This window comes from Schistocerca gregaria, chromosome X (assembly GCF_023897955.1).
Source record: "Schistocerca gregaria isolate iqSchGreg1 chromosome X, iqSchGreg1.2, whole genome shotgun sequence".
NCBI classification, from domain to species: domain Eukaryota; kingdom Metazoa; phylum Arthropoda; class Insecta; order Orthoptera; family Acrididae; genus Schistocerca; species Schistocerca gregaria.
The window spans coordinates 656172682-656200485 of NC_064931.1; the positions used below are offsets into that span (position 1 = coordinate 656172682).

Sequence of the window (27804 nt, forward strand, 5' to 3'; positions counted from 1 at the left end):
GCGGAATTAATCTGCGCGCGCGATGCACGCAGTCGTAATCGTTCAATAACGATACATTAGTTAGATTTGCGCTGTAATTGGAGGGGCGGCGGCGGCTGTGGCGGCTGCGCACGCCCGCTGGATGTTTTCAGGTCGCGGCGTAGCGGCGTGGCCGGCCGCAGCAGGCGCACGGCGCGGCGCGCAGCGGCTCAGCTCGCCTCGCTCTCCCCTTCAGGTTTTATTTTCTCCTCGGCGTCCCCTCCCCCTCCCCCTGCCCCCCACCCCCTCCCGCCCCGGCCGGCGGCCGGCGGCCGCGATGCAGCGGCGGCGGCGGCGGCCGCGCCAGTGTAGTGTCGAATGTCGAGTGGATGCGTGTGTGTGTGCGCCGCGACCTGACGCTGCCGACGCTGCGACGCCGAAGCTGACGACGCTCCTTATGTCACTCGCGCTCCCCGACGCGCCCTGATCCCTGTACCGGGGCCCCCCGTGGACACTGTGGCTGTTCTTTCTCGCTTCCGTCGCACGTCGCTCCGTTTCGCTGTCTGACGCACCGCTTCCTACCTCCCGCAGCCCTGTCGCGTAGCGAGCGCAAAGCTCTGCGAGGCTGCTGTGGGAACGGTGCTATTTTCGTAGACTGCGTAAAAGTAGCCAGCCGACAGCGAGTCGCCTCTCCCTTCGTATCGAGGGCGGGAGACGCGAGCACGTACTGTCTTTCGAAACTCTGGTGCGTTCTCCCGTGTTCTGAGGCAGAGCGGTCACCTGCTTTTTCAAACCGCTCAGCCCTGAGGCTGCGGACGAGATTAATGACTGTGTTTTCCTGCTGCGAGACTACGTGAGAAGCTACTCGACGTCAGGTGCTTCGAGAACTAGAACTTCTTCGTTCGCGGGTTTCACGCTTCTCGCTGGTGAACTCGACGCTCGTATCCTGGGAATGGGCTGCTTTTACGAGTTCGCCGTGGATCTTGTGGACTGTGTAAGTGCCAATTTCAAGTAGATTACGCCACTTAATAATTTCTTTATAAGTAGATTTTAAAAGTATCCAAGAAAACTCATGCTGCATGTTTGCTCTATTTACGTCAGCACTGTATTGTGTGTATGTGTGTGTGTTCCTGGCACGGGGGTAAAGCTTGAATTAACTTCTCGTCCATCTGCATGCGAGCCGACTGCTTATTCGCGTGAAAGTGCATTTTCTGTCAACCTGCGTCATCCGTTTGGCTTTAACGTGTGTGTGCAGCTCGCTGCCAGTATGCCGTTGTCTGTCAGTAGCGACTGTAGGGGGGAACCTGGGCTTCCGCACAGAAGCGGACCAAGGGAATAAATTGCCGGAGCCATTTTGGACTGACGCACCGCATTCATTGCACCTCACGCGACTCATTCCTTTCCAGCAGCTATATTTTTATTTCGATCGAACAGTAGTGCACAGGCGCTTTATGAACGATTCTAAATCGTGCACCACCTGATTGCAATTACGTCACAGAATGTTTATTGTGAAGGGGCACCTCACCGCTTTACAAAGAATTTTTGTTATTTAAATACACGCTATACTTTTTAATCATGTTATTTGCCTAACGTTGTTCTCCTGTACTGAGAACAATGTACTTCACCGCAGACGCATGTCTGGCTTATGCACTCCGGTGTTTTTGAGGCATTTGTTCTTTTCTTTGATTGTTAGGCTAAGGCCAGAGTCCCATCACCGCGAATGCTTGACGTCGTTAATTATATCAGTCCGTCATTACTCGTGACTCATGCTATACCAGCACGGCGTCTTTGCTTGCTTAGGAAGCAATGCTAATTGCTTTTCTGAACACAATGGGAACTAAATAATAGAGCACCTTCTTGCTCTAGGTCAAGGAAGACAGCTGTACATTGAAAATTGAAATACGTAAGACAAGAACAAAGACTTACAAATGCGACCAATGCCGTTTGGAGATAAACTCTTCTTTTTCTCTTAATTAACGAAGACTTCAAAATCATTATATATGTATGCGATTTTGACAATTGTTAGCCCTCATACTAATACCAGTAACGATGAAAAGATTAACACAACATTAATTTCCAACAGAAAGCGACATAGTGTTGAATTCGCAGACGTCAATGTTCTCCAACCTCTTTAATCAGTGCATTTGCTTATTTCGGTAGCGAAACGGGCATCTTAATTTACGATCATGTTTCCGTTAGGGGCGAAGTACATCTCTCTCTCTCTCTCTCTCTCTCTCGCTCTCTCGCTTGCTCGTTCTCTCCCACTCCCCTCCCACCCCCTCTCCCTTTCTCTTTTCTCTCTCTCTCTCTCTCTCTCTCTATATATATATATATATATCTATCTATGTGTGTGTGTGTGTGTGTGTGTGTGTGTGTGTGTGTGTGTGTGTTCGCGCGCACTTCACCAGTTTGTGTTTCCCTCTCTCCCTCTACATACTCCTTCCCGGTCCGTCATTCTCCCACTCGTCTAAACAGTGTTATGTCAGTTGTCACTGCATGTTCAAAACAATATTGTGGAGAGTACAGTGAAAGGGAACAGTGATAAAGCAAGATAATACATTACAGTAACGTTACCGTTGTTCGGTCACGTCTGCGTGACCAGTGCAGGTGATCAGCTGTAGAGTATATCTACATTAGTGTTCTGAATCAAAGTGCATGTTTAAAACTCGTAGTTTTGTTTACAAACTTTAAACGCGTGGGTGTGGTGCACACATTTGCATGTGTTACAGTCGAGCGTCTTGCGCTGTATGGAGGTGATTTGTGTAACTTTGTTTAAATGGAAGCATTCACAACTTCCTCGCATTCTGTATAAGTAAACAGATTTTTTTTATTTAGAGTTTTTAGTCTACTTTCTGTCGCGTGCATGCTATAGTTCATTCGCTCTGAAACAAAAAAATTTGTATAGGGATGTATAACATGTAAAAGTGTCTACGTAGGCTACAAATACGCTATTTCCACACTGGGAAGCACAGAATACCACAATTTGCCTTTTTGATCGTCCTACTTTTATTCCGTTCGGCATCCTTCCGTACTTATTTTGTTATCGCAACGATGAGACCGTTCCTCTGTATCTTGTGACGATCAGACAGTTAATGTCAGCGTAACTGCATCATGGCTCACAATTACCCTTGCCGAAACTAGTCTTTTCATGTCCCTATATTCTGTGCTATCCTCGATGTCATCACTTCCTTCCACTTTTATTTCGTGTCAGTCATTTCGTCAACGAGGTTGGTAAACTAGGTCGAGTTTTGAAATAAAGGGGTGACCATGTTGTGTCTCTTGACGGGTGAGTATTTTAGTTAAAAAAAAAAAAGAGAGAAAAAAGTGTAGTACGCAATCTGTCTCAGCTCAGTTACGTCAAATTCATGGAATCAGGCGCTAGACGGAGACTCAAGGAAAGAGTTCACCTTAGGATTTACTTGTCAGTCCAACGCATCCCCAGTTATTTTAGTATACAACGAATACCAGTGGCTAGAAATTGGTTATTATGTCGGCAAGTACCCACTTCTCCGGGTAAAAGTAATATGATGTTCAAACAAATCTTTAGACTGAAACCTGTTTCAATTATTAATACTATAATAGCACTCTGTCTACCCACAGGTCCTTCTTATGGGTTAAAAATGTTATCATTTTATCCTTGAACATAAACACTGATACAAATAAACAACTGTACTATGACCAAATAAAAAAAAAGAAACTAAAACAGGCGCTTATAAGTTTCCTGCTGAATATGTAGCATTAACGATTCGCAGGTTACGTTTCTAATCTTGTTTACGGAACTCTGTGCTAAAATATGTACACATTCTCCTGCTACACACACACACACACACACATACATACATAAATGCAGCATTTAATAGTCATGAGTTTGGAAATTCTGAGAGCTTGTAAGAATTTCATTGACCTATTGTGTTTAGTTAGGACTGATACTGACTAGGAGCATAGCTGTCGAAAGACACAACTGATATTTAGAATTTGCTGCCGTTATCCATTTATTTTCCAACAGTAGTTATGCGTTGTTTTTAGCAGAAGCCCAACGAAGATAAAATAATTATACGGTTCGAAAGAAGTGATAAAATTTTTTACTGCCCGATCTTCTCGAGATGCTCACATGTCTTCGGCTATGAATGAGCAAACTGGGGCCGAAAAATACGCGATATATAAAGTTTTAAACGTGAACACAGTTGCTGAATTATGTCTGATCGAATATGTCGGCTGCACTGAATGAGATTTTTGTTATAAGAGAGTTCTGCGTTTGAGGAAGCCAACAAACCTTACATCATCAACCGCGCGAGCGACCGTCTACAAGGGCTGGCATTTTATTGGGAGCATGACCTACTGTCCACAGATCGCAAGGTGAAACCTTGCAGGAATTCGGCGCCCACGTTGTTGGCCAAGAATCGCCAGACAGTATTAGTCCAATGAGAACGTTATGCTCGGCAAGGACGCCAGGTTGAAGGAACACTCAGGACGAATTCGGTAATCGCTCAATATGCCTGCTACACCATCTGTATCGCAGCGTGTCTTCGCTTCTGTCATCGTCTCACACAACTGAAATCGTGGGCAAAAAAGACAACACAGGCTACCAGCGCCTTATTAAAATTTGTTTCAAGCAGAAGTCATGGTCTTCTTTCACATTGTAGAACGGCTTATTGTCCGCCTTCATAGCTGAGTGGTCAGCGTGACTGACTGCCATGCGGAGGGTTCAAATCGTTCTGAGCACTATGGGACTTAACTTCTGAGGTCATCAGTCCCCTAGAACTTACAAGGGAACCTCCCATCGCACCCCCCTCAGATTTAGTTATAAGTTGTCACAGTGGATAGGCTTTGAAAAACTGAACACAGATCAATCGAGAATACAGGAAGAAGTTGTGTGGAACTATGAAAATAATAAGCAAAAAATACAAACTGAGTAGTCCATGCGCAACATAGGCAACATCAAGGATAGTATAGGCTAAAGAGCTCCGTGGTCCCGTGGTTACCGTGAGCAGCTGCGGAACGAGAAGACCTTGGTTCAAGTCTTCCCTCGAGTGTAAAGTTTACTTTCTTTATTTTCGCAAAGTTATGATCTGTCCGTTCGTTCATTGACGTCTCTGTTCACTGTAATAAGTTTAGTGTCTGTGTTTTGCGACCGCACCGCAAAACCGTGCTATTAGTAGACTAAAGGACGTGCCTCTCCAATGGGAACCGAAAACACTTGATTGCAAGGTCATAGGTCAACCGATTCCTCCCCAGGAAAACACGTCTGATACATTCTATACGATACTGGTGACGGCATGTGCGTCACATGACTGGAATATGTTGTCGACCCACCTAACTTGTACACTTGGCGATTGGGTAAAAAGATTCTTCTACCTTGCCCAATTCAGGTTTCCTTGTGGACGTGATAATCAATCCCAAAAAAGTTATGACGGACAGATAATAATTGTCTGAAAATAAAAAGTTAAACTTTTCACTCGATGGAAGACTTGAACCATGGACCTCTCAGTCCGCAGCTGCTCACGCTAACCACAGCGCTCCTGAACTCACGTTCTCCTTGATGTTGTCTATCTTGCGCAAAGACTACTCAGTTTGTATATTTTGCTTTTTTTTTCATAGTTCCACACAACTTCTTCCTGTTTTCTCGATTGGTCTGTGTTCAGTTTTTCAAGGCCTTTCCACTATGCCAACTTATAACTAAATCTGAGGGGGTTGCGATGGGGAGGTTCCCTTGTTAGAACTACTTAAACCTAACTAACCTAAGGACATGACACACATCCATGCCCGAGGCAGGACTCGAACCTGCGACCGTGGCTGTCACGCGGTTCCAGACTGTAGTGCCTAGAACCGCTAGGTCACACGGGCGGCCATGCGGAGGGCCCAGATTCGATTCCCGTACTGCTAGGGAGCACTGTGCTTCGTGATGCCAGCTGAGGAGATATTCGACCGAGAAGTAGCGGCTCCAGCTTACGAAAACTGAGAACGGTCGGGAGGGCGCTGTGCATACCCCACGCCGCTTAGTACCGCATCCAGTGACGCCATTGGCGGAAGACGGCACAGCCCGTAGATGGAATTTACGTTTTTGTTGAATGGTTTAATTTATTCGAATTTTGGTTCCAGCGAGTTGGTAACGCCCTGGCGGGGGAAGGGTGCTTGAGGTAGGGTCTGTCGTCGCAACCGTTTTCCCGGAAACGGAAGACGGAGACGGCCGCACTGCGCACCGGAAGTGCGCCTGCTGGGGTACGCAAGGCCCGCGCTTTCTTGTTGGCGTCAAGTGAAGGATGGTGTCGTCGAAAAGAAGGCGCTTCCTTGCCCTGAAGCCGTTGCACCTCTTGGAAACTGACACGCTAAGTCTTCATCTTTGGACTGTGTACCAGACTAGACGTTCACTTCGGTGTTGTAAATGTTTATTTCAGATGTTTCCGATTCAGTTGGATTTATAAGGCACATTTCTTTGTTTCTTACTTTTTGTTAAGTTTCTCCTCACCAGTATGACGTCGTCTCGCTGTTGGCGTTGTAGATTGGGGCGAAGAAATAAGAAGTAACAACGAACAAGAGCATTCCGCTCATCTAGTCGCAATGATCGTTATGACCGCAATGGAGAAATCTGAAACGCGACCGTATTTCGAGGACAACGGAGGACTGCGTTCGGAAGAGCCAGTGGTCTAATCACGTTCCGATAACTGGGCTAACGTTTCTTGTTAGCTGCTCGTCATAAATTTCCGTCTCTAATGACCTCATTGTGTACGCGACGTTAAACCTTAATACGCCTCTACATAAATTAAACGAATAGCCCCTAGACGAAGATCACTGCGAACACTTTTCTGTATCTCGTCAAATGTTAGAGACTTCCTCGCCTCTAGAAATATCGCCAAATGAGGATGCGCCATTATACATATATAAACATTTTCTGCAAACCACTGTGAAGTGCATGGTGGAGGGTACTGACGGTTTCTTCCGGTTCTAACTGCACACGGAGCGTGGGACTGCTTAAATGACTGTGAGCTTGCTGTAATTAGTCTTAATCTTGTAGACACTGGACTCGCATTCGGGAAGACGACGGTTCAATCCCGCGTCCGGCCATCCTGATTTAGGTTTTCCGTGCTTTCCCTAAATCGCTCCAAGCAAATGCCGGGATGGTTCCTTTCAAAGGCCACGGCCTACTTCCTTCCCTGTTCTTCCCTAATCCGATGAGACCGATGACTTCGCTGTCTGGCTTCCCCAAAAAATCCAAACCCCTCTTAATCTTGTCTTTACCGTTGCTACGGGAGCGATACACAGAGAGCTGTAGTATATTTCTGGATGCTTCACTTAATACTGGTCTTAGAAATTTTGTAAGCAGGCTTTCACTGGATATCCGCTTCCCGTAAGTGAGTGGCCTGTACAAGTGGCTGCCATGCGGCAGACCCGGGTTCGATTCCCGATACTGCCAAAGACTTTTCCTTCGTGGGAGCACTGGACCAGGGTGCACTCAGCCTCGTGATGACAGCTGCGGAGCTACCTGACTGAGAAGCAGCTTCAAGGTCTAAACGTCGACAACGGCCGAGAGAGCAGTGTGCATCCGCATGACACCACATGGCAGAGGTGGTGCCTCGTGTGGTCTTCAGGGCCTGATCGCGGAGTTTCGTGTCTTTCACTGGATAATTGCCGTTTATCTTCAGTCGTCCACCAGTTCAGGGTTTTTAGCACTTCCGTGCACTCTCCCACAAGTCAAACAAACTTGTGATGATTCGTGCTGCCCTTTTCTGACTAGGTTCAGCATCGGTCCTCTAGACGTGAGCAGCATTCTAAGATGAGACGCATTAAGTAATCGTCCCTGTAGACTGACTGCATTTTCCCAGTATCCTGCCGAAGAATCAATGCCTGGCACCTGCTTTACCCATGACTCAGGCTGTGTAATCATTCCATTTCATGTCCCCACAAATTGTTAGTGGTACCTGACTCGCATTCGAAAGGAGCTGATATAAAACTCCCGTGCAGCCATCCAAAATGAGGTGCTCAGTTGTTCCACCAAATCATTTCAGGTGAATACCTGGACAGTTCCTTCATAAAGGCCGCAGATAATGAGGGTTTCGCACGTACCACGACTGTGGCACAGCAATATCTCAAAGAAGCTGCTGGAGAAAAACTTATCGACGGGCGATTTAGGAACTTCAGGCGGAACAGCCGACGATGTCTTCAGTGCAGATGCACACGAGGCTGAAACTCTGACGGTGAGGTGCCGTAGTACTGAGGATAATGGGCAAGGGGAGTGTGTGGATAAGTTGAGAGCTTGGGTCTGACGGGAGGCGTGCTAGGGTAGTCCGTGTAGTTGCAACGACCACTGTGTCCGGATTCTTAGTGGCCAATGCCTCGATATCGATGGTCTCGCGGTTCTAGGCGGGCAGTCCGGAACCGCGAGATTGCTACGGTCGCAGGTTCGAATCCGGCCTCGGGCATGGATGTGTGTGATGTCCTTAGGTTAGTTAGGTGTAAGTAGTTCTACGTTCTAGGGGACTGATGACCACAGATGTTAAGTCCCATAGTGCTCAGAGCCATTTGAACCATTTTTGAACCTCGATATCGAGACCTCTTCGCCAACATCTTGAATATTGCTTTCCGTCGGCAAGGTGTGGGTTAATTTAATTTCTCTGATGACAGGTGTTTTCCTTGTTATGTATTTTTCCCATCTGATTTGCTTCGGCTTGTTCTCTCCTAGTTTACCTGCTCGTGTTGATTAGTGTTTTGACTCAGTGTCGCTCCAGTTCTATTGCAAAATGTGAATAGATGAAGTATATATACACATGGTTGTATACACTCCATGCAATCATATTGTAAGTTTTTTACTTTGTTATTTAGAATATAGTCTGATTAGTTTGCCTTTCTGCTTTAAGATTCTATATAAAATTAATATATATAATAAATAAAATGCAACAAAAAACTAAAAAATTTAAAAAACTAAAAAATTGTTTTATATATATATATATATATATATATATATATATATATATATATATATATATATATATATAATCATGAGAGTTTCGGCTATGTTCTCGTTTCTTCTTTTTTTTCTCCTTCTATTATTATTTTATCATAATTATTTTTTTTTCTTTTTCTTGCTGAAGAAGAGTATAGATTTAAGTGTCAGGAAGTCATTTCTGAAAGTATTTGTATGGAGTGTAGCCATGTATGGAAGTGAAACATGGACGATAAATAGTTTGGACAAGAAGTGAATAGAAGATTTCGACATGTGGTGCTACAGAAGAATGCTGAAGATTACATGGGCAGATCACATAACTAATGAGGAAGTATTGAATAGGATTGGGGAGAAGAAACGTTTGTGGCACAACTTGACCAGAAGAAGGGATCGATTGGTAGGACATGTTATGAGGAATCAAGGGATCACCAATTTAGTATTGGAGGGCAGCGTGGAGGGTAAAAATCGTAGAGGGAGACCAAGAGATGAATACACTAAGCAGATTCAGAAGGATGTAGGTTGCAGTAGGTACTGGGAGGTGAAGAAGCTTGCATTAGATAGAGTAGCATGGAGAGCTGCATCAAACCAGTCTCAGGACTGAAGACCACAACAACAACAACAATTTTTTCTCCCGTTTGCAGCTTGTATTACATGATGATTTGACTATGGCCTACTGAATTTTCATGGTAGTACCGAGTCACTCTAAAAAAAAAAAAAAAGTGGCCAAAGCATCTGCCTCGTAAGCAGGAGACCCGGGTTCGAATCACAGGCCGGCACAAATTTTCAACTTTCGCAACTGATTCCAGTCAATGCCTGCTCGCAGCCAATGACTGTACTTCCCTTGTGTATGTAAGAAATTCTGTTCTCGCGCCAGATGGTCTGTCAGTTTCCTCATTTGCCATGTCGGCGGGCGAAATGAACCCAACGACCGCTCCATGTGGCCAGTTGCCCTACGAGCTTAAGTAGTGAGCCAGGACAACCGTGCGTCCATATAACACAGCACCAAGATGACACACAAACATCAACACCAACTTTGCAATCATACATCACAATAGAAAAGCGGCAGGCAATGGTCACGGGTTAATGCTGGCTAACAACAAGTTCTGGGAGCAATGTCTTTCCCGGCCGTGCTTTAACCATCCCACTCAAGGGCCTCGTCAACAGTGGGGCATTAAATCCTATCAATTATTTATGTCCTTCCAATGTCATCTTTCACGGACGCACGATCGAAACTGGAAATTAAACATGTTCTAGGTAGAGTTTTTTTTCCCAAAGGATATGTCTACGTCAATACCACGTCTCGATTGACTTCATTACCGAGAGTAATAAATAGTGAACAAAAAATAACAGATTGCTAGAAACCTGTACGATGAATTCTTTCGAGGAAAAGAGCGCGTTGTTAATGAGTTACTAACGTGTGTTTGGCCCGTTGTTAAGACGCCGAGTGTTCTGCGAGTAGTCTGCTTCCTTTCTCTCGTGTGAGCGCCATTCGTGTATCGGCTTTCGGCTGCCGCATCACTTAGGAAACGAGGACAGTGCTCACACGCTACAGCCGTCGCACGTCCACAGCAGTCAGCGTTTCTGCTGCGACAAACGTGGAGGAACCCGTCGTCGTTCCCAAATCCTCTCACCTGGCATTTCATTTGCAGATTCTTGAGTCGTACGGGTCGACCGTTGGTCCTTTCTTGTGCGCCCTACGTTTTAATACCGGCCGCGACGCAGCTGCTCCCTGCAGTGTCAATACCTCAGGCCGCCCCACGTGGCTCGGATAACTTGCAGACTGTAAATGCTGGCGGCAATGGCGACAGCTGTTTCGGGAAAAAAACGCTTCTGTCGGCCTGCTGTGAAGCCTCTCCGGCCGCCATTGCTGCCCAGGTTACGAGCTGCTTCCTCGCTGTGACGCATTGGAGCGGCGCGCTGTGGTGTTATTTTTAATAACGCCGTGGTGTCCTTTCAGACAGTGTTCACTGTTCGAGAGCCTGTCATAATAAACAAGATTTACATTTCACATTTCCAGCCGCCTAGTCTCTACCGCTGCGGCTGTTTTCTTTTTAGCGAGTAAATTACGTTGGAGCTTTAGATATTTATGTGTTTGTACTCGAGCGATGTAATGCGTGAAGGGGTGTAGGACTTTTCAGGCCTTCAACAACGTGTTTATCAGCACCTAAACTAAAATAACTTGTGGTTTCAAAGAAAGTTACACCTCAGGAGTGTGACACGCGTCTAGAAAAATGCAAACATTACGTTGAACTACGGTTCTACATCTAAGCACATAATCCGCAAGCCACCGCACCGCACTGTGCTTGGTGGAGGGTACCCTACAACTACTAGTCATTTCCTTTACTGCTCCACTTGCAAACAGAGCGAGAGAAAAACGGCTGTATATACAGGGTGATCCGTTGATCGTGACCGGGCCAAATATCTCACGAAATAAGCGTCAAACGATAAAACTACAAAGAACGAAACGTGTGTAGCTTGAAGGGGGAAACCAGATGGCGCTATGGTTGGCCCGCTAGATGGCGCTGCCATAGGTCAAGCGGATATCAACTACGTTTTTTTTAAAATTGGAATCCCCATTTTTTATTACATATTCGTGTATTACGTAAGGAAATATGAATGTTTTAGTTGGACCACTTTTTTCGCTTTGTAATAGATGGCGCTGTAATAGTCACAAACATATGGCTCACAATTTTAGACGAACAGTTGGTAACAGGTAGGTTTTTTAAATTAAAATACAGAACGTAGGTACGTTTGAACATTCTATTTCGGTTTTACCAATGTGATACATGCACCTTTGTGAACTTATCATTTCTGAGAACGCTTGCTGTTACAGCGTGATTATCTGTAAATACCACAGTAATGCAATAAATGCGCAAAATGATGTCCGTCAACCTCATTGCATTTGGCAATACGTGTAACGACATTCCTCTCAACAGCGAGTAGTTCGCCTTCCGTAATGTTCGCACATGCATTGACAATGCGCTGACGCATGTTGTCAGGCGTTGTCGGTGGATCACGATAGCAATTATCCTTCAACTTTCCCCACAGAAAGAAATCCGGGGACGTGAGATACGGTGAACGTGCGGGCCATGAAATATGCTATGTAATACCGCTTCAACCGCATGCGAGCTATGTGCCGGACATCCATCATAGTGGAAGTACATCGCCATTCTGCCATGCAGTGAAACATCTTGTAGTAACATCGGTAGAACATTACGTAGGAAATTAGGATACACTGCACCATTCTCCCATAATCGTGTCTGCAATCAATTTAATACACCGCTTCTCTAAACTTTCCCAGTAGTGTTCCTCGGAAAGAACGTCGCCTGCAGCGGATCCCAAAAACTCGAGCAGTACTCAAGAATAGGTTGCGCTAATGTCCTATATGCGGCCACCTTTATCGGTGATAAACGCTTTCTCAAAATTCTCCCAAAAAATCGAAGTCTGCCTTTCGTCTTCCTTATCACAGTCCTCACATGTTCGTTCCATTTCATATCGCTCTGCCACGTTACGCCCAGATATTTCAGATGGTTCAAATGGCTCTGAGCACTACGGGATTTAACAGCTGAGGTCATCACTCCCCTAGAACTTAGAACTACTTAAACCTACTAACCTATGGACATCACACACATCATGCCCGAAGCAAGATTCGAACCTGCGACCTTAGCGGTCGCGTGGTGTCAGGCTGAAGCGCCTAGAACCGCTCGCCCACTACGGCCGGCCCCAGGTATTTAAACGATGGGGATTAGCTCACTATCAGAACAGTGCATATTTTTTCATTTGTTACTTTCTTGTGTGGTGGGGGTCGTGGTGTGTGTGTGTGTGGGGGGGGGGGGGGAAGGGGGGGGGGAATAATATGTCAGCGCTACGCGTTGCATAGCTGCATCTGAAAACATTCGACATTCACCTTGAAAATCTCACAGCGAAATGATAGGTAAGAGGAGCAGGTCTGATACCGGTTGAATGTATAGGTAGTGGTCACCAGTGAAGTCTGTTGGCGATTTTATGTAGCGTACCGTTGACAGCCTAGCCAACATGTAGCATTTCCATAGATGATAGCGAAGAAATAATGCCGTAGAACAGTTATTTGGCCAGGACCAACTACTGATTAGACACTGGTAGAAACGTAACACTGGCTGTCGGAAATTTGAGAAAAGGGAATCATCTTGAACTTCACAGCTAATTGTTGTTGACATGAATAAGAAACCACTACAGGCGTATTGATACATACTTACTATGTCACGACCGGTTTTGTTAAAAAGAGCGTTATCAGGTTACATGCAGTTGCACAAAACAAAAATTAGGATAAAAGTTAGCCGGCCACTGTGGCCGAGCAGTTCTAGGCGCTTCAGTCTGGAACCGCGCTGCTGCTACGGTCGCAGGTTTGAATCCTGCCTCGGGCATTGATGTGTGTGGTGTCCTTAAGTTAGTTAGGTTTAAGTACTTCTAAGTCTAGGAGACTGATGACCTCAGATGTTAAGTCCCATAGAGCTTAGAGCCATTTGAACCATTTATTTTTGATAAAAGTTATTGTAACATACACGTATAAATGATATGCAAGTCACATGTGATGATGCTTTTTGAACGAATTTGGTCGTGAATAATAAACTTGTATTAATACAGCTGTGGAAGTTTCTTGAACAAGAATGAGCTATGAACGTCGAGATGACCGGGATTATTTTTCTTTTCCTTTTTCCAAATTTCGACGATAGTTGTCCTATTGTTGACGGTTAGTATAACTGAGAAGAAAAATAGCGGGGCGACCAAAATAACACCATGGAAGATCCCCTTACAGGCTCAAAACTCGCGCATCTCTTTCGTGCGTTGGTCAAGCAGTAACAGGGCTTCGTAATTTTGCAAGAGAAGATTATAAGATGGTGTTTGGATAGCGATAATGTCTCTGAGGTTTATGCTGTGCGTATTACAAGACATTGCAATTCGTCGTTTTAAGGAGTTGCTTCATGGAAATTATAATCCTTTCTATTAAACAAAATTCTATATGAGATTGGATATTCATTCCATAGGTCAAGCACATAGGTGCTATAGGGCCTGTTAACTCCTTATGCGAATAAAATATTTCCTTCATTGGTGAGTGGCGGGCTCAGTTATTTGTCAGTATATAAGACAGTATATTTTTCGGTATTAATGGGTCTGGAGAGCTCCTTAACAGCTACCGCTGGACGCAGCATAGCAGTGAAAGAAGTTGGGTTCAAGTTCTGTTCTGGCGATACTGTGTTAGATCTTCCGGAGTTTCCTGGGCGCCCTTCAATAGTATTATGGACTACCGTGATGTTCGTCTCTAGAAAGCCCATCGTCAGTCTCAAATTTACATATACCGAACTGCGTCGTTAACTGGTCTCTTGTGCTGGATAGTTTCAGTGGGAAAGCAGAGAGCACTTACAAAGCTCCATCTGTCTTCTCCCTCTCCCACCCTACCCCGCTCCTCTGACCCCCTTGCAACTAACCCGACCCCTGCACGGCAACAGCTACCTAATTCCCCCTTTCCTCGCGGGAACTGCTATGCATAATTTGATACAGTTTTAGTCTCTCCGTCCGTCAGTAATGACTTCAGCGTTCTGACAAAGTGTTGATACTACGAGCGGTGAGAATATCATTGACAGGAGGCAGCGATAGTGTGTTGCCTTTATCCAGAGCGACGTGTAGTGTTCTTGGTGAACGTAACTGCAGTAAATTGTGTAAAACCGCCTACTTCCCTTGAGCTGCGACAAGCTAGCCACACCAGTACTGACCGTCCACCTCCGTAGCTGATTGGTCAGCTTGTCTAACTGCCATGCGGAAGACTGGGGTTCAATTCCCGGTACTGGCAGGGATCTTTCCTTGGTTGGAGTCATGGAACGGGCTGCACTGAGCTTCGTGAGGGCAATTGAGGAGCTTCCTGATCGAGAAGTAACGGCTCCAAGGTTTGGAAAGTAGATAACAGCCGGGAGAGCGGTGTGCTGACCTTATGCCCCTTCATGCAGCATACACAGCGGTCGGTTGGCAATGCGCGCTTCTCTGGGCCTCATAGCAGACTTCTTTAAATCAGCGTTGCCTACCTGACGTAAGCGCACTGCATAGCGTCGGATTCAGTTGTTGCGCTTGTTATATGTAAACGTGTAAAAGAAGAAATTCAAATGAGAATCCAGTGCAAGTAAATAATGATAGGTACTTAGTGTGCTTAGCTGTCGGCCTGCGTAAGCACCATGTATGACATATCGCCGGCAAATTGCGCCCCTCAATCGAGAGATGAGATACCCGCTCACATCCAAGTACCAGCGATCGGTTGTCCGCTGTGCATTACGCCCTAACATTTAGCCGGAAACAGAGCGGTAGCCTTAGGCCGCGCAGCAGCCGAGCGGGTCACAGATAACGCAGTTTACGTAACACGCCCCACTCTGCCTCGCCTCTGTTTATTTATCACTGTTTTCGGCTGAAGCTGTCGTTTAGTGTAGAAAGCGTTGCGATCGGTGTACGTGCTGATAGGCAAGGCTGTCATGCCTTTTGAGCGGAAGTTGTCTGATCTCACTTTATTTAGTTCCTTTTGCCTTTCTTAGTATGTTGCGATTGTTCGAGGCTTTTATTCCTTTTAATGATACTTGCAGCTTCAAAATCATCATGATGAGTGCACCGTTAGTTGTCAGAGACACACGCGACTTCACATTATATATTTTTGCTTGACAAAGAAGATTTGTATAAAAGGACCAGTCGTAGATTGAAGAAAGGAACTTTTGGTCATAAGAGACGCACCTCTAGGTTAGTTCGACAAGGGCAGAGTCGGCGGTGATCATATTCGACTTAACTAATGGCCAGATGGAGTTCTCAACTCCTCTTACGCTAATGCGAGTGGATTTAGGGATTAGTGTCTTTTTTCCATACACTCCTCGCTAGGTGGATATAGTGATTAGCGTCTTTAATTGCTGATTTTCGTCGGCCGGAGTGGCCGTACGGTTCTTGGCGCTACAGTCTGGAACCGAGCGACCGCTACGGTCGCAGGTTCGAATCCTGCCTCGGACATGGATGTGTGTGATGTCCTTAGGTTAGTTAGGTTTAATTAGTTCTAAGTTCTAGGCGACTAATGACCTCAGAAGGTAAGTCCCATAGTGCTCAGAGCCATTTTTTTCTGATTTTCTGCCCGCCCGCAATGAATTCATTTACCACCTTTTAACATACATTTAAGCAGCGACGGTGCACACACAGAGTGCTTTCATTTGAAACTTTCAGGACCTGGTGTGAGTAATCAGTATTTCATATGGAAATGGTCAAGATACTCGTCTTGGAGGCTAGGATAACATTCGCCAAGATTTGTTTTAGAAAGAACCTAAAACAACGGTCAGTGTGTACCGCTTACCAGTATTGCATGTCGGGTAGCAGCATCCATTCTTCTACGCAACACAAACACACACACACACACACACACACACACACACACACACACGTTGTACACAGAACGTACATGAGTACATATGGATTAATACAGTGTCGGAATAATCATTGTAAATGGAAATATTGTAGAACGCTTTTCGCTTTTTCACCGTCCGTTTCTGTGATATGTTGTTCGTAACAGAACCTCGGTGGCCGTGCGGTTCTAGGCGCTCCAGTCCGGAACCACGCGACTGCTAGGGTCGCAGGTTCGAATCCTGCCTCGGACATGGATGTGTGTGATGTCCTTAGGTTAGTTAGGTTTAAGTAGTTCTAAGTTCTAGGGGACTGATGACCTCAGATGTTAAGTCCCATAGTGCTCAGAGCCATTTTAACCAAATCGTTATGGTGGTTTTCTTTGACCGGAGCCGCTACTATTCGGTCGAGTAGCTCCTCAATTGGAATCACGAAAAATGGCAGCAGTGCATTGCGGCCTGGATGGTCACCCATCCAAGTGCAGGCCACTCCCGACAGCGCTTAACTTCGGTGATATGACGGGAACCGGTGTATCCACTTCGTCATCGGAAGGGACCAGGCCGGCGGAAATTCTTTGGGTGAGCTCGTCATTCTGGAATGCACAATGGATCAACACAAGTATGGGTCCATCCTTGGGGACTATGTCCACACCTACGTGCAGATTGTTTTCTCGGCAGGATGGCATCTACCGGCAGGACAATTCAACGCGGCACACACCTCGCAGTGTACTTGCGTGGTTTGAAACACACCAGGATGAGTTTACCGTACTCCCCTGGCCACCCAGATTAATATCCAGTCGAGAATTGTGGAACCGCCCCAGTCGGGCTGTACGCGGCGTGGATGCCTAACTGGACGTAGCGCAGCTGCCCACAGCACTGGAATCGGCTTGGCTGCACATCCGTGTCGGTACCTTCTATAACCTCACTTACTCGCTTCCTGCACGTATCGCTGCGGGCCGCGCTGCAATAGGTGGCTATTCGGGCTTTCGACAGATGATCACATTGGTGTGACTGGAGAGTGTCAAACCTGTGTGGAAGACGGCAGGTTTCCAAAAGTAAGGTGGTTTAAGTGGTGGCGTTTGCCGCACGCACTCGGGGAGGACGTTTAGCGGCGCCTGGCCAGTGCGGCGCAGAGGAAGTGCTTGGCTCGGGCCGTAATCCCGCCGCTTAAAATACACGCGAGGTGGCATCTCGCTGCTGCTTCTGCTGCTAGCGCGCAGGCCAAAATAACGCGCCGCTCCAGGTATGCCCGCTGCGCTCTGCGCTAGCCCGCTCCGCCCTGTCGTCGCTCCCATGTCCAATGCAGAGACAGCAACAGGGACGCAAATGACAGATTTTTCTGTAACATCTAATGACCCGCGCAAAATAGATGATTGTGGTTACTGCTGATGACCTATACTTGCCTAATAGAGGTGTCCTCAGTCCGGAGATTGGGTTGAACACGACTTGGTCCTGCTAGTGCCTTCCTCCGACCTGATAACCAGGTCTCTTAGCCACTTTTATGTGGAGTCACAACTCGACGTGAAACTTGAACCATGCCAGAACTTGGTTTTTGCAGCACACAGAAAGCAAAGAGAGAGAGAGGGGGGGGGGGGCTTAACATGCACCAGAGAAAGGCAGGCCACACAGTAAATCGAAAACCAGACGGCTGGTTTTGTTGTTGCACTTCAGTCATCCTGCCGCACCTAAGCTGTGCAAGGTGATAAACCATCTAATTTGTTGAATTAATCGAAATACCCATTTTTTTTGCAATGTGAAACTGACTCTCCTGCACTAATTTGGACTGGTGCTTACGCCATAGTCCCACAGCGATCGCATAGTCGGCGTGGTTAGAACGGATTTGGCAAGGTTAGATTTAGGAGTGGCCGGATGAACTTCCTGCCGCCACCCTATACCCCCAGGGACGGAATCAGTGTACCCTAGCTGTGTGCATCTAGTGTAAATCGTGAAACAGTGCGAACGTGTTTCAAATGTCTGTGACGCGTGTAACTGAGGCGGAACGTGGGGACCAGCCCGGTATTCACTTAGCGGAATGTGGAAAACCGCCTGAAAACCACATCCGGGCAAAATAGATGATTGTGGTTACTGCTGATGACCTATACTTCCCTAATAGAGGTGTCCTCAGTCCGGAGATTGGGTTGAACACGGCTTGGTCCTGCTAGTGCCTTCCTCCGACCCGAGTCCAGGAAGCAGCGTGTTAGCGCACTCGGTTACCCTGGCGGGTCTGCTTAAATAACGCATACGTGTGGACAGAATTCGAACCCACAATGACGCACGCACTCAAGTTCGTATGCAGCCGTTTAACAACTGTCAGCAGCTCGAAACTGTCGATGACGCCAAGCTCCTCTCGGATTTCAAAGATTTTCCGAAGAATTTCCCTCTGGAGGAACTCAGTCTGTTCGTTTGCTTGGTGCAGTTATCCAGGGCTGCAAAAGCTAGGATGGGCGAACTGGTATTCTCGCGGTCTTAAGTACGCTACTTACACGTACGCCTTATCCTTAAACGACCGGTCGTGAAGCAGTCTTTGTCTTTGCATAAAAAACTTACAGTAAAGAAATTTTGATCAGGCAGCTTGTTTACGGCTAGTTCAGGTAAGGAATGTTTTCGTTTAACGCGGTGTCGATTTCGAGCACGTTGAAGACACAACGGGGGTGAGAAAATCAGTCGTAGTTGTGTTGGAGGAACGAACCCTCCACTAGAAATTATTTGCGGAAGACACTAGGTTTGAACCTTGTTGCTACTGAATGCAAGTCACCTTAACAGCGCTCTTTATATCACTGGTCCGTGCTCCTAAAATAGATAACAGAGAACGCAGAAGAGTTTCTCTACTGATAATGCGGTTAACATATTCATTCACAAAATTTTACAAGCATTAAATCACAAAATCGGGCGGCTGGTATTTTCTGCGAGCGATCTAAGGCTTTTTAGTGTGTGAATCACAATATTTTCCTAGGTAAACTGGAGTTTTATGGGTCTGATGTATAGCCAGCCATTGGATAATACAACAAGCAGAATTAGTTCATTTTATACACGAGACTCGTACTATAATCAATCCAAGCGTACATACAGCAACAGAAGAAATGGTACACAAGGATCGTACAAGTACCAGTAACTGGTTTTCTGCGAATGATATCACCCTCGATTTTAAAAAGATACAATGTATTCAGTTCTGCACGTCTAGAGTTACTACACCAATGATAAGTGTAACATATGGTGAAGAAATAATAAACAGCGTTGAAACTTCCGAATTCTTAGGTGTCCATATTGATGAGAATTTAACCCGGAAAAACACGTTTTGGAGCTCCTAAAGCAACTTAGTTCAGTCTCTTTTGTACTTAGAAGCATTGCAAAGCTTGGGGAGAAACAAATGAGGAAGTTGACATATTTGGGATTTTTTTTTTCATTAACATTATATAGAATAAGTTTCTAGAGTAACTCATCTTTAAGAAGGAAAGTTTTCTTTGCTCAAAAACGTCCTGTACAAATAATATGTCGTGTTCACCTGTTACCATCTTGTAGTTATGTGCTTAAGAAGTTGTGCGTTCTGAGTACTGCTTCACATATATTTATTCTCTCATGAAGTTTGTTGTGAATAATCCACTGAAGTTCAAAAGGAACAATGATGTACGTAATTACAGTACCAGAAGGAAAAATGACATTCATTACTCCAAATTAAGGTAGTCTTTAGCACAAAAAGAGGTACACAATGTCGCAACTAAATGTTTTGATAATGTAAACTGTGGTATAAAGCTTCTGACAGACAGCAAGTTAAAACTTCAAAAGAAACTGAAAAAGTTTCTCCTTGAAAGCTATTCAGTAGAGGAGTTGTGTAAAAGGTGGTGAGTAGGAATTCCTAACTGACATATGTGTATTTGGTAGTAATAATAGTAATACTAATAATGATAATGATGCTAATAGTAATAAAAACTAAAATAAATAAATAAAACAAACATGGAAAATACAACAAACATGGCATGTAGTCATATCTGCAAATTAACTTCAGATGTGAACATAAATGACTCGTTCCACATCACTACAATTTATCGTGTGAACTAAGTAACTAACCAACTGATTTCTACTGAGCATCTATGGCAGCATACGCATACGGAGTCAAGGTTTGGAATTCTTTACTTACCACACGCGAAGAATTACACGAGGTTCACGCAGTTACAGTTATACTCTGCAGACCACTGTGAAATGCATGGCAGAGGGTACTTCCGTAAAACACCGGATTTCTTTCTGCTGCATGCGCGAATGGAGCTCGGGAAGAATGATTGCTTAAACGCCTCGGTGCGAGCTGTAATTCGTCTAATACTTCACTACATAAATTACACAAATGACCCCTAAGTGAAAATCACTTTTCACTCTTTTCTATATCTCCTCAGATATTAGAAACTTTCTCGTCTCTATTGACACCACCAAGCGAAACAGACTACAAACTTCTGAGAAGGGCATAGCATATGTTATTTATCATGGAACTACATGTTGGGGTTTCTTTCCCAATCCAATCGCATATGGAGCATGTGAAGCACGACTGCTTAAATATCACTATACTCGCTGTATTTAGTCTAATCTTGTATTCTCGGCCCACACGGAGCCATACGTAGGAGGCGGAAGTAGGCTATCTTTCTAGGTCCATCACTTAATACTGGTTCTTGAAACATCGTAAATACGCTTGCGCGGTATGATTGACGTCTGTCGTCAGGCATCTGTCAATTCAGGGTTTTCGCCATTTCTGTGACTCTTCAGTCAGTCAAACAAATCTGTAACCATTCAGCATGCCCATCTTTGGATACGTTCAATATCTGCTGTTAGTCCTGATTGCTACACTTGAGTCGCGCGTGTATTTTTCGGGGCAATCCCCGCTGCAAACTGATTGTAATTTCCCAGTATCATACAAATGCAGCAAAACGTAGCACCCTGCCTCTCCTACGACCGACAAGGAGACCATCAGACCTGTTAATCACGAATTTTGATGAGTCTAAGCTGTTCGTGAGTACCTAATGAGCGAATTCTCACGCCACGGCCCCTAATTTCCGAGAAAGTCGATGTTGAATTTTTATGCGTACCTCCTGTAACTGTAACATTAGCCATGTTTCTGCCGAGTGCGCGTAGAGCAGTGACTAAGGTTTTCGGCTGCCACGCTGGCGATAAGTAGTCCATTTCTGCTGGCTTTATTTCTTTTTTTCATCGTTCAGAATATTAATAAATAGAACGTACCATGTAAAAATTGTCTTTAAACTACAAAGACTTGATAGTAAAGAAAAAATTAGAAGCCGGCCGGTTGTGGCCGTGCGGTTCTAGGCGCTTCAGTCTGGAACTGCGTGACCGCTACGGTCGCAGGATCGAATCGTGCCTCGGGCATGGATGTGTGTGATGTCCTTAGGCTAGTTAGGTTTAAGTAGTTTTAAGTTCTAGGCGACTGATGACCACAGATGTTAAGTCGCATAGTGCTCAGAGCCATTTGAACCATTTTTTGAACCAAAAAATGAAAAGAATTTTTGTTTCCTCCACGTACGGAAGAATTTGAGATTTAAAAACCTCTTCGTACAGCACTATCGTGAAGTTACCAGATTTCGTGCAGATCACAATTTTATTTTTTTAAATTTATGAGACGAGTCGTCAACTCGTTTTCGAACAGTCCGATCAAATTTCCCGGATGGTTCTTGCAAACGTAAGGGACTGTCTTTCCTGACGTAGTTATAGTACACTATGCTGTGAAGAAATGACTAAAGTGCTGAAATCGGTTTATGTTCCTTGTTTCCCAATGGGTCTGTTGTACGTCGACTGGTACAGACAGTCGGTTTGATCGGTATGAATTACGTAACAGAGGTAAAAACTAAGGTTGAATACTTTAGCCCGTATTTGGGATCCTTCCGTAATTGCTACTACGAACCACAAACGGGATACACATTTGAAGGAGGTGTACTGTAATGATTGATTTATTAATGTAATTACTACGGCAAAAATCGATTATTTCTGAAAAAATTTGTATGGCATATACGATTTAATGATATCCAGTAGGACGAAACTGAGAAAAAGCTACACAGGTAGTGTTTGTAACTGTTACGACCGCGTCGTCGTCTTAAGTCTTAGCACCTGCCCTACGCACAGTTGCCCGTAAAATGGTTAGCGTTACAGCTGTAGGACGTACGCACAAAATTTCAAAATTGATATCCTCGGAAACTAGGGGCCGTAGCATACAAGTCCGTTAGTCAGGTACTTGAGACAGGTCCCTCTACAGCATACCTCAGACACGTGCGACGGATCCCTGATGAGCCTCCGGCCGCGGTGGTCTCGCGGTTCTAGGCGCGCAGTCCGGAACCGTGTGACTGCTACGGTCGCAGGTTCGAATCCTGCCTCGGGCATGGATGTGTGTGATGTCCTTAGGTTAGTTAGGTTTAAGTCGTTCTACGTTCTAGGGGACTGATGACCACAGCAGTTGAGTCCTATAGTGCTCAGAGCCAGCCGTACGATATCCCTAGAGACTGTGTGAGTCACAGATACTGGAGCTCGGACGCAGGGCAGGTAGCCGGGCTGTGCGGTGCACTGGAGGCGGCTGCGGCGTTGGCGAGTGTACGTCGTGGCAGGCGGCCAGCGCGGCCGCAGTAGCAGCGGCGGCGCGTCCACGGCCTGATTTAGCCCCCGGCCTCCGGCGCGCGCTCACCAGCCGCGACATTCTCTCAATATAGAAACGGGACCCACCGGCCGCTAGCGCTGCCGGCGCCTGCTCATTGCAGCACACCCGATTGTACGGCAGCCTGTCTTACTGGCCGCCGATGATGTGTCCCTAGCCACGGTACTCGATATGCCTGTTACACTACTGGCCATTAAAATTGCTACACCAAGAAGAAATGCAGATGATAAACGGGTATCCATTGGACAAATATACTAGAACTGACATGTGATTACATTTTCACGCAGTTTGGGAGCATAGTTACTGAGACATCAGTACCCAGAACAACCACCTCTGGCCGTAATAACGGCCTTGATGGGCCTGGGCATTGAGTCGAACAGAGCTTGGATGGCGTGTGCAGGTACAGCTGCCCATGCAGCTTCAACACGATACCACAGTTCATCAAGAATAGTGACTGGCGTATTGTGACGAGCTACATGCTCGGCCACCATTGACCAGACGTTTTCAATTGATGAGATATCTGGAGAATGTGCTGGACAGGGCAGAAGTCGAACATTTTCTGTATCCAGAAAGGCCCGTACAGGACCTGCAGCATGCTGTCGTGCATTATCCTGCTGAAATGTAGGGTTTCGTAGGGATAGAATGAAAGGTAGAGCCACGGGTCGTAAAACATCTGAAATGTAACGTCCACTGTTCAAAGTGACGTCAATGCGAGCAAGAGATGACCAGCCGTGCAACCAGTGGCACACCATACCATCACGCCGGGTGATAGGCCAGTATGGCGATGACGAATACGCGCTTCCAATATACGTTCACCGCAATCTCGCCAAACACGGACGTGACCATCATGATGCTGTAAATAGAACCTGAATTCATCCGAAAAAATGACGTTTTGCCATTCGTGCACCCAGGTTCGTCGTTTAACACACCATCGCAGGCGCTCCTGACTGTGATGCAGCGTCAATGGTGACCGCAGCCATGGTCTCCGAGCTGATAGTCCATGCTGCTGCAAACGTCGTCGAACTGTTCGTGCAGATGGCTGTTGTCTTGCAAACGTCCCCATCTGCTGACACTAGGATCGAGACGTGGCTGCACGATCCGTTACAGCCATACGGATAGGATGCCTGTCATCTTGACTCCTAGTGATACGAGGCCGTTGGGATCCAGCACGGCGTTCCGTATTTCCCTCCTGAACCCACCGATTCCATATTCCGCTAACAGTCATTGGCTCTCGACCAACGCGAGCAGTAATGTCGCGATACGATAAACCGCAATCTCAATAGGCTACAATCCGACCTTTATCAAAGTCAGAAACGTGATGGTACGCATTTCTCCGCCTTACACGAGGCATCACAACAACGTTTCACCAGGCAACGCCGGTCAACTACTGTTTGTGTATGAGAAATCGGTTGGAAACTTTCCTCATATCAGCACGTTGTAGGTGTCGCCACCGGCGCCAACCTTGTGTTAATGCTCTGAAAAGCTAATCATTTGCATATCATAGCATCTTCTTCCTGTCTGTTAAATTTCCCGTCTGTAGCACGTCATCTACGTGTTGTAGCAATTTTAATGGCCAGTAGTGTATATTGTCATTATACTGCTGTTTCTCTGTTTATGCTTCGCTTTTGTTAATTTACTCTCCCAGCTCTGTAGTTGCTGGACTCCGGATTATGTCACTATCACCATTAAAGAAAGTCGAGCTGCCTAATACACAAACCACTATTTTCCACCAGTTTCAGTCTGTATGGTCGTGGTTAATACTTTTAAAATTGCAAGCTTGGGGGTTGTTACATGTATCGAGTAGTTAAAATGCAGCTGGTCACAGAGGTCCATTGTGGGCTGTAACTATCCGGCTGTTGTGGCCGAGCGGTTCTATGTGCTTCAGTCTGGAACCGCGCAACCGCTACGGTCGCAGGTTCGAATACTGCCTTGGGCATGGATGAGTGTGATGTCATTAGGTTCGTTAGGTTTAAGTAGTTCTAAGTTCTAGGGGACTGATGACCCCAGATGTTTTAAGTCCCATAGCGCTCAGAGCCATTTGAACCGTTTGGGCTGTAATTATTGTATGGCAGCGAAAAGTGGTAGATATTTTAATGCGTTATTACGGAACCGTACTACACTGAGGAAAAAAATCAGTTACAATTTTGGCCACCAGGTGAAAATCTTGCCCTGTGAATACAAGAAAGATGTACAGGAATGTTTCCATATGTAATTGATTACGAACGGCGTAAAGACATATAGGTCAAGCAAGTGGGAAAGGCATGATGTTAATTTTATTATTAACCGCCGCTTACACAATTTGCTCAGTATAAGCACCGGAGACGTCGAAGAAATGCTTTACAGCGCCAGATTTGCACCAGGTGGCCAAATTTGGAACTATTTTTTTTCCAACGTAAATGGATTTCGCAATAACTCATTAATATATTTCGCCGCCATCGATAATTACAGCTCAAACTGAACCTCCTTTGCACTTTAAATATGACCAATTTGTACAATTCTTCATGACACAGAAATAATGAAGTAATAAAGGCGCAGCTCTGCTGGACTGATAGAAACGAGCGCCGTACTTACATCTTACGAAGGTTACCCAGAAACTTATGCACCACAATTTTTTGGTTGAACAATTCTTTATTGAGCAGAATGAGAACTACACACACGAAAGAATGGCGTTTTATCCACACACCCTATTCTTCCACGTAATCTCCATCCCGTTTTATGGCCTTCCTCCAGCGCGAAACATGGGCGTGTATGTCCTACCGGTACCATTCCTTGTCCTGGTGACGGAGCCTGTGCTTCACTGTGTGAATCACCTCCTCATCTTCCTCAAAATGTCTTCCACGAATGGCCCAAACAACTGCAAGTCCGAGGGGGCTAGGTCAGGGCTGCCAGGTGTGACAGCCGTGAATGGTCTCCCTGACCGCAGCAAATCGTGGAGCTCCGCCGAACCGCCTTCTGATGACCTCACCCTCCGTGCCCAGCGACCCATAGACCCATGCACAAGCGTTTGTGAATTGTCCCCACAGTGTTTTTCTCTGCAGTGAGAAATTCAATGACGACACGTTGCTTGTAACATATGTCACCTACAAACGCCATTTTGAAACTGTACTGCACCTACGCTATCTCAGGAGACTTCAAATAACACATACGTAAAGTATCGCATTCGTAGCATTGTTTACGGCTGGGGAAGAAAATGGGGTGCATTACTTTCTGAGCATATATGCTTGTTAAATCGTAGGACCACAGCTGTTACTAAGCTCACAGCACAAAAAAATACTCACCCCAAGAGAAATGATTACCAGCATCATTTAATACCTTGTAATTCCATCCCCTGGTTTTGGTTACGGAAGTGAGTCCACAAGACAGTGCAGGTACGTCGCATCCAATTTAAGCCACTCGCTGAGGATTGTCGGTGTTTTACCCGCTACTCCAACGTGCCGCACAGGTTTTCTATGGGGTTAAAGTCAGTTGATTTTACAGGCCAATCAAGATACAGCAATTGGGTGGGGAGTGTTCAGAAAACCAGTCACATATTCTTCCAGCCCGACGACCTTCGCTGTTGTCATCTTTATGTGCCTGCATGAGCAATGGCCTCTTACGAGGCGACAGACTCCAAATTCCTTTCGCAATGCTCTCTCGCTAAGAGGTTGGGATCGGCCTTCATTCACTGTCAGCAGCTGTTCCGTCGGTTTTGGAAGTGATTATGATTTATACGCGTGCGACGCGTCTCCGGTCCCTCGCAGTCAGGATCTTTTTCCGACCACAATTCTGAAGTTGTGTTTCGTAGCCACGTGTGTTACACCACCGCTTGTAGAACAGTCCGTCGTGAAACATCAACAAATCCAGCAACTTCAGACATGGGTGCGGCCAAACACGATTGCCCCTGTTTGCCACTCTGTCATGTCCTTACATTTGCTCAGGTTTACCTACAATGTTCGCTTGAAACAATGATGCCTCACTGATGGCTACTCTCTCGTGCTCAGGTTAGTGGCAGTCGCCTGCGGTTGCCTAAGAGACTCGATCGCTGTGCTAGCTTTAAGAGCTTGACGATTGATCTGATAGGTGAGCTTAGATCTTTATGTAGTAGTAATTGAGCTGTATTTTTATGTTTTATTTCTAATCAATTTCAGTGTTACATTACACTATCTTTAGTCTCTGTGATATGCATCTACATACACAATCCAAAAGCTACCTTATAGTTCATGACGGAGGTTTATCTTCTACCACTACTAGGCTTACCTTTTACTAAGCCCCTCGCAAATGAAGGAAAAACGACTGTTTGCATGTCTCCGTACGAACCCTAATTTCTCTAATTTTCTCTTCACAACCCTTACACGAGATGTACGGTGATGGCAGTGGAATAATTCTACCGTCTGCGGAAAAATCCGGCTCTCTAAACTTTCTCAATAGTATTTCGCGCGTCTTTCCTCCGGGGATTCTCCTTTGAGTTTACGGAGCAATTCCGTAATTCGGAACCTACCGGTAACAAATCTATCAGCACGCCTTTGATTGTTTCCGTATATCCATCTAATTCGAACTGATGGGTATCCCAAACACTCGACCAATATTAAAGAATGGGTCGCAGAAGTGTTCTGTTCGCGGTCACCTTTATAGATGGACCACACTTCCTAAAATTCTCGCAACTAACCCATATCGACAATTCGCCTTCCCTACTACCGACCTTACATGCCCATAGATATTTAATCGACGTGACTGTATCAAGCAGCGCGTCACTGGTACTGTATTCGAACATTACAGGGTTGTTTTTCCCTACTCATATGTATTACATTGTTCCACATTTAGATCAAGCTGCTATTCGTCACATCAAATAGAAATTCTGTCTAAGTCATCCTGTATCCTCCTGCAGTCACTCAACGACG

General features: G+C 45.7%; 1 long non-coding RNA gene across 1 annotated transcript in view; it reads left to right on the forward strand.

Moving 5' to 3' along the window:
- Nucleotides 1-337: 337 nt before the first annotated feature.
- LOC126299498 (uncharacterized) overlaps nucleotides 338-27804 on the forward strand; it is a 178753-nt gene continuing 151286 nt past the window's right edge. Inside the window, exon 1 of the long non-coding RNA XR_007552819.1 lies at nucleotides 338-952. This is a non-coding gene — a long non-coding RNA (uncharacterized LOC126299498). The remainder of the gene's footprint in view (nucleotides 953-27804) is intronic.